Raw genomic sequence first — 9,568 nt, 5'->3', positions numbered from 1 at the left:
ACATGTATAAAACTAAATATAGCATTAAACACCATTCCTAGTACTGCCCAACCCCTTCTAAGAAATAATTCCTAAACATGTAAGAGTTTGACTCATTCATTATTTTCCTGGGAACACTTCATTATCTTTTGACTACAAATATGATGTGGCCATAGAAAGTCAAAAGTATGTGCTTTTATGTGAGTCAACCTTCAGTAAAAAAGAGTAAAATGGCAAATTTACCTAACCTCATTATGAACGTGTTCATTTAAGCATATGTTTCTTTAACCATGTTTTCCTTTTTCTCATGGTTAGTGAACCCACGCAAATTATATATTGGGTTTTTTCTCAGAACATATACAGCTTTCTATTGCTACTAATTGGTATTATGGTCCAACATCTAGTATGGATAATCAAAACTAAATTGGGGAAAAAAGTTTTGTTTTTTTTCTTCAGTTTTATGAAGGATTTAATTCACAAGCAAGGTACAACTTCTAAAAAAAAAAAAAAAAAAAGTGGGCCAAAATGCTCCTTTACATTCTACATTGTTTAATTTCTAGTGGGAAGAATACACGGTACTTGCCCACCTTTTTTTACACTTTTTTAAAATTATTTTTCTACTCCTCCAGAGTGTTTTATAGACCTTAGGGATGTCTCTGAGATGGCACCTTTTAGAATTCTATATAATAATTTTTAATTAATTGTTTTACTAGTTTCATTCTTTTTTTTCCTCCTGGAAAATCGATCCTCATTGCAGATGATTACATAGCACATTACCCTTGATCAGTCAAGCTGGCTCTTGCTGACATGGGGACTCTGGGCTGTCAGTGGAAATGTCCTCACCGGTGGAAAATTCCTAGGGCACGCTATTACATCTGCTAGGACATAATAATACATCTTTTCTCCACGGATCTGTCTGAATTCCTATGCCCTCTTGGAGTACTTCTACAAAAGGCCAGAGCCATGGCATGACCCACGGGTAGAGCCTTTCCCCGATTCCTCCAGTTGGGGTAGAGGGTGTGTACATAGGCTCAGTATTTTTGCAGATGCGCTCCAGAGGCCAGGTTAAAGGAGACAAAAAAGAAAGGCAAGAAAGAAGACAGAGACATTGAGAGAGAGTGAGATTGAAAAAAAACCAAAGAAAATTCAGAGCTCTCTGCTTCGTATTTCTGCCAATGGGGTTTCTTCCTTGTTTTCAGACAAACGTACAAATTAATGAAATTGGCAAATTTGTTATATATTTGTAATATATTTTTTAGATATATAAATGAAATAAGAGAATGTAGACACGGAATAACTAGATTAAAAACAAATTAATGAAGTTATATAAATAAAGATGTAGCCAACTGCCTACATAAGTACTGTATGTGCTCGATTATAAGACGATTCCCCCAAAATCTGAATATTCATTTAGGAAAGAAAGAAAAAGCCTGAATATAAGATGACCCTATAGGAGATTTTTTTTAGTGGCATAAGGGGGGTTAAAACGCATATCTGGAGGCAGAGTGGCATCACGGGGGTTAAAAGGCATATCATAGAGCACTCTGCCTACAGAAATTCATTATGCCCACCACTTAACCCCCCCCCTAAATTTACCGGTGCTTCTGACTCCCCGGTGTGTAGCCGGGGCAGCGGGTAGACGTCTACGCGATTCGCGTAGGCAACTTCCGCTGCAGCAGCAAGGAGGTGTGGTTAGCAGCGGGGGTTGTCTGCATCCATCGTGCATACACCCTCCGACTGTCAGAGAGAATTCCCCGCAGGGCATCGCATAGACGTCTACCTACTGCCCCGGCTACACACCGGGGAGTCAGAAGCACCGGTAAGTTGGGGGGGTTACCAGACAGGGGGATCCAGGTCCCCAGCAGCGCTGCAGGGGATCTGGATCTTAGTGTCATAGTCAGACCTCTATTTGAGGTCTGATTATAAGATGACCCCGATTATAAGACGAGGGGTATTTTTCAGAGCATTTGTCTTATAATCGAGCAAATACGGTACTTTTTACAGAGGAAGGAAAAGGGACCTCAGAAAAGAGAAACAATGACACGTGAAGTATGTGTGTTTACAGAGGAAGAAGTCCATAGAAGCCCCGGCAGAAGTGCCGGCAGATGTCCACCGGCTGGCCCTGTTAGACACCAGGGAGTCTGGGGGTGTATTGGTAAGTTGGGGGGCATATCTAGGGAGCAGAGTGGCATTTCTAGGGAGTAGAGTGGCATATCTTGGGGACGCAGTGACATATCAGGGGGCAGAGCGGCATATCTATAAGTAAGGTGCATTATGAATTAAGGGGGGCCTTAAAAAAGCTTTGGTTTTGGTTTTACAAATTTCTGTTTGTATATAACATATGCTGACTAACTGCATTATAAATACCAAAAATGTTAAAATACATGGATTCCTGTTCATTAGATAAAATAATGTTTTACTATTCCACTAATGTGTATTTTTTCTTTAAAATGTTTTTTCTTTAAAATAGCACCAAACTTTAAGTGTGCGGCTTATAATCGGGTGCGGCCTATAATCGAGCCAGTTTATAAAACAAATCATTGTGATCACATAAATTGTTTTCCTTACTGTATGTGAAGTTGGACACATGACGATCAGCGCGTAGCGAGAACCGCTACATTGATACTGTTGGAGAGTAACCGTCTGTTTGAATCTCTGGAATAATGCAAAGTACACAGTGGGTGCATGCGATTTGATTATCTTCCAGCTGCCTAATGAGTTCTTTCTAGGCGGGTGGTAGACAAACATAGTAACATAGTAACATAGTTCATAAGGTTGAAAAAAGACCAAAGTCCATCAAGTTCAACCTATATACATATTGTGTCCCTACTGTGTTGATCCAGAGGAAGGCAAAAAAACCCTTATGAAGCAGATGCCAATTGCCCCATACCAGGGGGAAAATTCCTTCCCGACTCCAAATATGGCAATCAGAATAAATCCCTGGATCAACGTTCTGTCCCTATTAATCTAATATCCATAACTTGTAATATTATTGCTTTCAAGAAACACGTCCAGGCTCCTTTTGAACTCTTTTATTGAGTTTGCCATCACCACTTCCTCTGGCAGAGAGTTCCATAATCTCACCGCTCTTACTGTAAAGAACCCCCGTCTGTGCTGGTGTAGAAACCTTCTTTCCTCCAACCGTAGAGGATGTCCCCTTGTTATAGATACAGTCCTGGGTATAAATAGGTCCTGGGAGTGATCTCTGTACTGTCCCCTTATATATTTATACATAGTTATTAAATCCCCCCTAAGCCGTCTTTTTTCCAAACTAAATAACCCTAATTCTGATAATCTTTCTGGGTACTGTAGTCCTCCCATTCCCCTTATTACTCTGGTTGCCCGTCTTTGAACCCTCTCCAGCTCCACTATATCTTTCTTGTACACTGGTGCCCAGTACTGTACACAGTATTCCATGTGTGGTCTGACTAGTGATTTGTACAGTGGTAGAATTATTTCCTTGTCGTGGGCATCTATGCCCCTTTTGATGCACCCCATGATTTTATTTGCCTTAGCAGCAGCTGCCTGACACTGGTCGCTACAGGTAAATTTACTGTTAACTAAAACTCCTAAGTCCTTTTCCATGTCAGTCGTCCCCAGTGTTTTCCCATTTAATACATATTCCCAGCCTGGATTTTTCTTCCCCATGTGCATAACCTTACATTTATCTGTGTTGAACCTCATCTGCCACATCCCAGCCCAAGCCTCCAACCTATGCAGATCCATTTGTAATCGTGCACTGTCCTCTATTGTGTTAACCACGTTACAGAGCTTAGTATCGTCTGCAAAGATTGATACTTTACTATACAATCCCTCTACAAGGTCATTAATAAATATATTAAAAAGAATAGGACCCAAAACTGACCCCTGTGGTACCCCACTAGCAACAGTAACCCACTCAGAGTATGTACCATTAATAACCACCCTCTGTTTCCTATCACTGAGCCAGTTACTTACCCACATACACACATTCTCCCCCAGCCCAAGCATTCTCATTTTATGTACCAGCCTTTTATGTGGCACCGTATCAAATGCTTTGGAAAAATCAAGATATACGACATCCAGCGATTCACCCCGATCCAGTCTTGAGCTCACCTCCTCATAAAAGCTGATCAGGTTAGTTTGACAGGACCGATCCCTTGTAAACCCATGCTGATATGGAGTCATACACTTATTTTCATTGAGATACTCCAAAATAGCATCTCTTAGGAAACCCTCAAACAGTTTACACACAACAGAAGTTAAACTAACAGGCCTATAATTCCCCGGGTCACTTTTTGTCCCCTTTTTGAATATTGGCACAACATTTGCTATGCGCCAGTCCTGGGGAACAGACCCTGTCACTATAGAGTCCTTGAATATTAGAAATAGGGGTCTGTCTATTACATTACTTAACTCCCTTAGAACGCGGGGGTGAATGCCATCTGGACCTGGTGATTTGTCTATTTTGATTTTTTTTAGGCGGCACTGCACTTCTTCCTGGGTTAGACAGGCGACATGTACTGGGGCAGTTATCTCATCCTGCTGTATATTACCTGGCATTTCATTTTCCTCTGTGAATACAGCAGAGAAGAATATATTTAATAGATTAGCTTTTTCCTGATCCCCGTCTATAACTTCTCCCTCATTACTTTTTAAGGGGCCAACGCTTTCATTTTTAACCTTTTTACTATTTATATAGTTAAAGAACATTTTGGGGTTTGTCTTACTCTCTTTGGCAATGAGTCTTTCTGTCTCCACTTTTGCTGCTTTTATCTGATTTTTACATATTTTATTTTTTTCCCGATAGCTTTTTAGTGCTTCCTCACTGCCTTCCTGTTTTAGTAGCTTAAATGCCTTTTTTTTGCCATTTATTACCCCCTTTACATTTTTATTTATCCACATTGGTTTTCTCTTGTTCCTGACTCTTTTATTCCCATACGGTATGTACCTTTCACAGTGAGAATTTAAGATATCCTTAAAAATCTCCCATTGAGTGTCTGTACTCTTGTTTTTGAGGACATTTTCCCAATTTACAGTGTTAAGGGCTTCTCTTAGTTGATCAAACTTTGCCTTCCTAAAGTTCATGGTTCTTGTGGCTCCTCTAAGAGTTCCCTTATTGAAGGACAAGTTATAATGTATCATATTGTGATCACTATTTCCTAGATGCCCCCTGACCTGCACATTAGTTACTCTGTCAGGTCTGTTGGTTAATATTAAGTCCAGTAGGGCGCCCCCTCTGGTCGGGTCCTGTACCATTTGGGACAGATAATTATCCTTACTTATAGTCAGAAACCGGTTTCCTTTATGAGATTCACAGGTCTCTGTTTCCCAGTTTATGTCGGGATAGTTAAAGTCCCCCATAATAACCACCTCATTGTTATTTGCTGCCTTGTTTATTTGCTTTAATAATTGATCTTCTGCTGCTTCCATTATATTTGGTGGCTTATAGCAAACCCCGATCAGTATTTTATTATTTTTCTTTCCATATATTTCTACCCATAATGACTCCACATTATCATTTCCCTCACATATATTCTCCCGCAGTGTGGCCTTTAGGCTGGACTTTACATAAAGGCAAACTCCTCCCCCTTTTCGTTTTTTTCGATCCTTCCTGAATAGACTATAACCCTGTATGTTAACCGCCCAGTCATAGCTATCATCCAACCATGTCTCTGTTATACCCACTATGTCATAGTTTTCTTCAGACATTATTAACTCCAGTTCGTCAGTTTTATTGGTCAGACTTCTGGCATTAGTAAGCATACAATTTAGAGGTGTATGGTTTTTTTCCCTATGAAGCCTATCCCTATTGACTATTCTAACCCCTCCCTCCGCTCCACCCCCAGGTACATTTATAAGCCCCAGCTTTCTATCTACACTATCTTCCCCTTCTATATTGTAGTTTCCCTCCCCCCCTTTACCTAGTTTAAACACTCCTCCACCCTTCTGGCCATCTTCTCCCCGAGCACAGCTGCACCCTCCCCATTGAGGTGCAGCCCGTCCCTACCGTAGAGCCTGTATCCGACAGAGAAGTCGGCCCAGTTCTCCATGAACCCAAACCCCTCCTTCCTACACCAGCTTCTGAGCCACTTGTTTAGCTCCCTAATCTCCCGCTGCCTCTCTGGTGTGGCACGTGGTACAGGTAATATTTCAGAAAATACTACCTTGGAGGTCCTTGCCTTAAGCTTGCTACCTAAGTCCCTGAAATCATTTTTAAGGACACTCCGCCTACCTCTCACTTTGTCATTGGTGCCAATGTGCACCATGACTGCTGGGTCTTTTCCAGCCCCCCCCAGTAATCTGTCAACCCGATCCGCGATGTGCCGAACGCGAGCGCCAGGCAGACAACACACTGTTCGGCGATCCCGGTCTTTGTGACAGATCGCCCTGTCTGTCCCCCTAATAATTGAGTCCCCCACTACCAGCACCTGTCTGGCCTGCCCTGCGCTCCTCCTTCCCTCCTTACTGGAGCAGACACCCCTCTGGTGGTCAGAGGCAGTGACTTGCTGCAGTACTGCTAACGCTGAACTAACATCCCCCTCATCTGCCAACCGGGCAAACTTGTTGGGGTGTGCTAGATCAGGACTAGCTTCCCTGGCGCTTTTTCCCCTACCCCGCCTTCTAACTGTAACCCAGCTAGCTGCCTGACTGTCCTGTACCTCCATCCCGCTATCCTCCCCCACCTCTACCTGCGAGAGAGCTTGCTCAGTGAGCAGCAGACTCCTCTCCAAGTTGTCAATAGATCTCAGTGTTGCCAGTTGCTCCTCTAGACTCAGGATTTGTGCTTCCAAATGAGCAACCCGCACACATCTCGCACAGCAATATGCACCCTCGAAGCGCTGATCAAGGATTGCATACATTGAGCAAGATGTACACCTGACCGCATTGTCAAACATGGAGGACATCTTGGCAATGGGGATAGCTCAAATAACTGGCAAAAACAGACAGTAAGGTGCAATATATATATATATAAATATATGGAATCACAAGGATTTATACTTTACCCTCCTTCTTGCTTTTTAACTCCTTCTTTGCTTGTAACTCCTCACTTAGAGATGTCACTTAGGAGATTCACCCCAGCTCAGGATTCGCTTGTGTGTCCAAGCTAAATGCAACTGCAAAAGCCAAGCAGAACTCACAGAGACTTAATTACTTAATTAGCAACACACCTGAAATAGCCCTTACCCCTTTTTTTTGCTTTTTTCAACAAAACTTTACACTGAACACAACACAAACAAACACAGTGCTCCCCCTTGCAATAGTAATGAATATACTCTCCTTCTTTGCTTGTAACTCCTCACTTAGAGATGTCACTTAGGAGATTCGCCCCAGCTCAGGATTTGCTTGTGTGTCCAAGCTAAATGCAACTGCAAAAGCCAAGCAGAACTCACAGAGACTACCTTTGAGATGGATGCAAGACGGTGTCAACAATGAAGAATACATGTGATAGAAAGAAAGAGGAAGTGGAATAAAGAGGAATATTATTTTTTTTAGATAACTATGAATTTCAAGCTGGAGTGTTTTTGCTAATTATCATGCTTGCTAATTAATGTGGGGTTTTTTTACCGGTTGTAGAATAAGGCACGTATTTGTTCTTTTTATTATAGTATCTCACTCCAATGTCTCTACCCACTGTCTTCCGAAAATGTATCCATCCTGATCACCTTGGGAAGTAGTGACCGTAACACGCTTTTATTTGTGATTAATTTGGAAAAGCAAATTCTTAATTACTTCACCAAGACGCGTAGACTGGGATGGATTGTTTTCTGGATAGAACACAGAAGACAAGTGGAATAATACCTTTAAGCACACATTACAAAATGACATTCAAACATAAAAGCAAGGGATTCAGAGCATCACTTATAAGAGTACAAAACAATTTTGAAAAAGCGATTAAAAGGACTAAATTGGAAAATGAGGAACTGATTGCTAAGGAGAGCAAAACTAATCTCCATGTTTTAAGTATGTTTATGGCAAAAGCTTTGCTATAGATACTATTTAGTATAAATGGTTATAGTAATAATACTGTATTTGATTTCCTCCATTTGATCAGTTTGAGTTGTCTATAGTTCTTCCACTGATTATTTTGACTTATTATTCTCTAATTACAGGGCACTATTAAGTTAATGGTATACCCAGGGAAGATTTTTTTTTTAACTTTGCCAAATTTAAGGATTTTTCAGGACAACATCACATTCTTCCATAAATGTTGATTTATTGCAATAAAGCCCCACAGACACTGATATTTTACACACGCCTTGTTAGATAAACCCTTGTTTTACTTCTTCAGCAACAGCAGACGAAACAGATTCCTTATTTGATATGAAAAATAATTCACTATGCTCCGGCCTTCTTAGAAATTATGACATTTTTATTTAATAGGTTTTAAAATAGTGGTGATAAGGAGGACAATTTGGCAACTATTAAAATGGTGAGAGTGAGTTAACCTGACAATTGAACCTTTGAACCTTGGCTTCCCCAGTCTATGGAGTCCTCCAAATGTCACAGATGATAAAATTCTCTTTTTCCATTAAAATCTAGCTCAGGAAAATTGATGCAGCTATTGATTTACGCCAGGAACTCTTTAATGGTAATGAGAACACTGTTTTTGTAAATCTAATTATAAGAGGACCTTCAGCTTATAACCATATCATATCTGGTTAAAAAAAAAAAAATCGACATCCGTATTACATTAAACTCTGAGTTTATTATTGTTTATTGTTTTATATAGCGCCATCATATTCTGTAGCGATGTACAATGTTTTTCATGGTATTTTTATTTAAATGTTTAATTGTTTACACAATAGTTTACACAATAGTCAACACAAACAAAACAGAAATCAATGCAGTGATTAGGATTCAACTAATTCTGTGAACATTTCTACTACTATTCCAACTGACTGGCTACCAGTTTGGTTTCATAATAACACTGAGCACAGAGAATAATCAATAATACGGTGGTTTTAAAAAGAAATGTCCCATATTATGAAGACATTAATAATCAAAATTTATGAAGTGTGGGACCTGACTGTTTGAAGAATACATAGCTAGCAGTACTAATGAGTATTCCAAAGTAGGGTTTGCAATACGCCGTAGAAATGGCTTGTGATCCAGATTGAGATTGTACAGCGCTACGGAATATGATGGTGCTATATAAAACAATAAATAATGATAATTGAGATTTTTTTTCTAAATGAACATATATATACACTGGTTTGTCATACTGGTGTGGTTACATATGGTTTAATGTCATACGATTCATAGGAACACATTCTAAGTGCATGTTAGACATATAGCTTGAGGTTAAATAGAAGCAATGCAGCGTTATGGATAAGAAAACAGCAGACCTCATGCCAGGGTACATTAATTTGCAGTAGGGATTGATTTTTTTTGTTGGTTGTAATATTCTTTTAAACCATTCATGTGTATCAGGAAGAGATCACTTACTGGAGCATCTGGGACTATTATGCTGATTTATTTTCAAGGCAGGGAAATGTACACTTGCCTATTTGTTTGCGATAATCATGCATCTATAGCGCTATAAACTGTGATGACTTAAACGCTTAATGGCAGTACCATTGGGGTCCTTTGAAGACTGCCACAGGGT

The sequence above is a fragment of the Sceloporus occidentalis genome, unplaced genomic scaffold, assembly GCF_023333645.1.
Source record: "Sceloporus occidentalis isolate IW3139 unplaced genomic scaffold, rSceOcc1.0.p SCAF_27, whole genome shotgun sequence".
Lineage (NCBI taxonomy): Eukaryota > Metazoa > Chordata > Lepidosauria > Squamata > Phrynosomatidae > Sceloporus > Sceloporus occidentalis.
The sequence above is the reverse complement of the archived record's forward strand: the minus strand, read 5'-3'. Positions refer to the sequence as shown.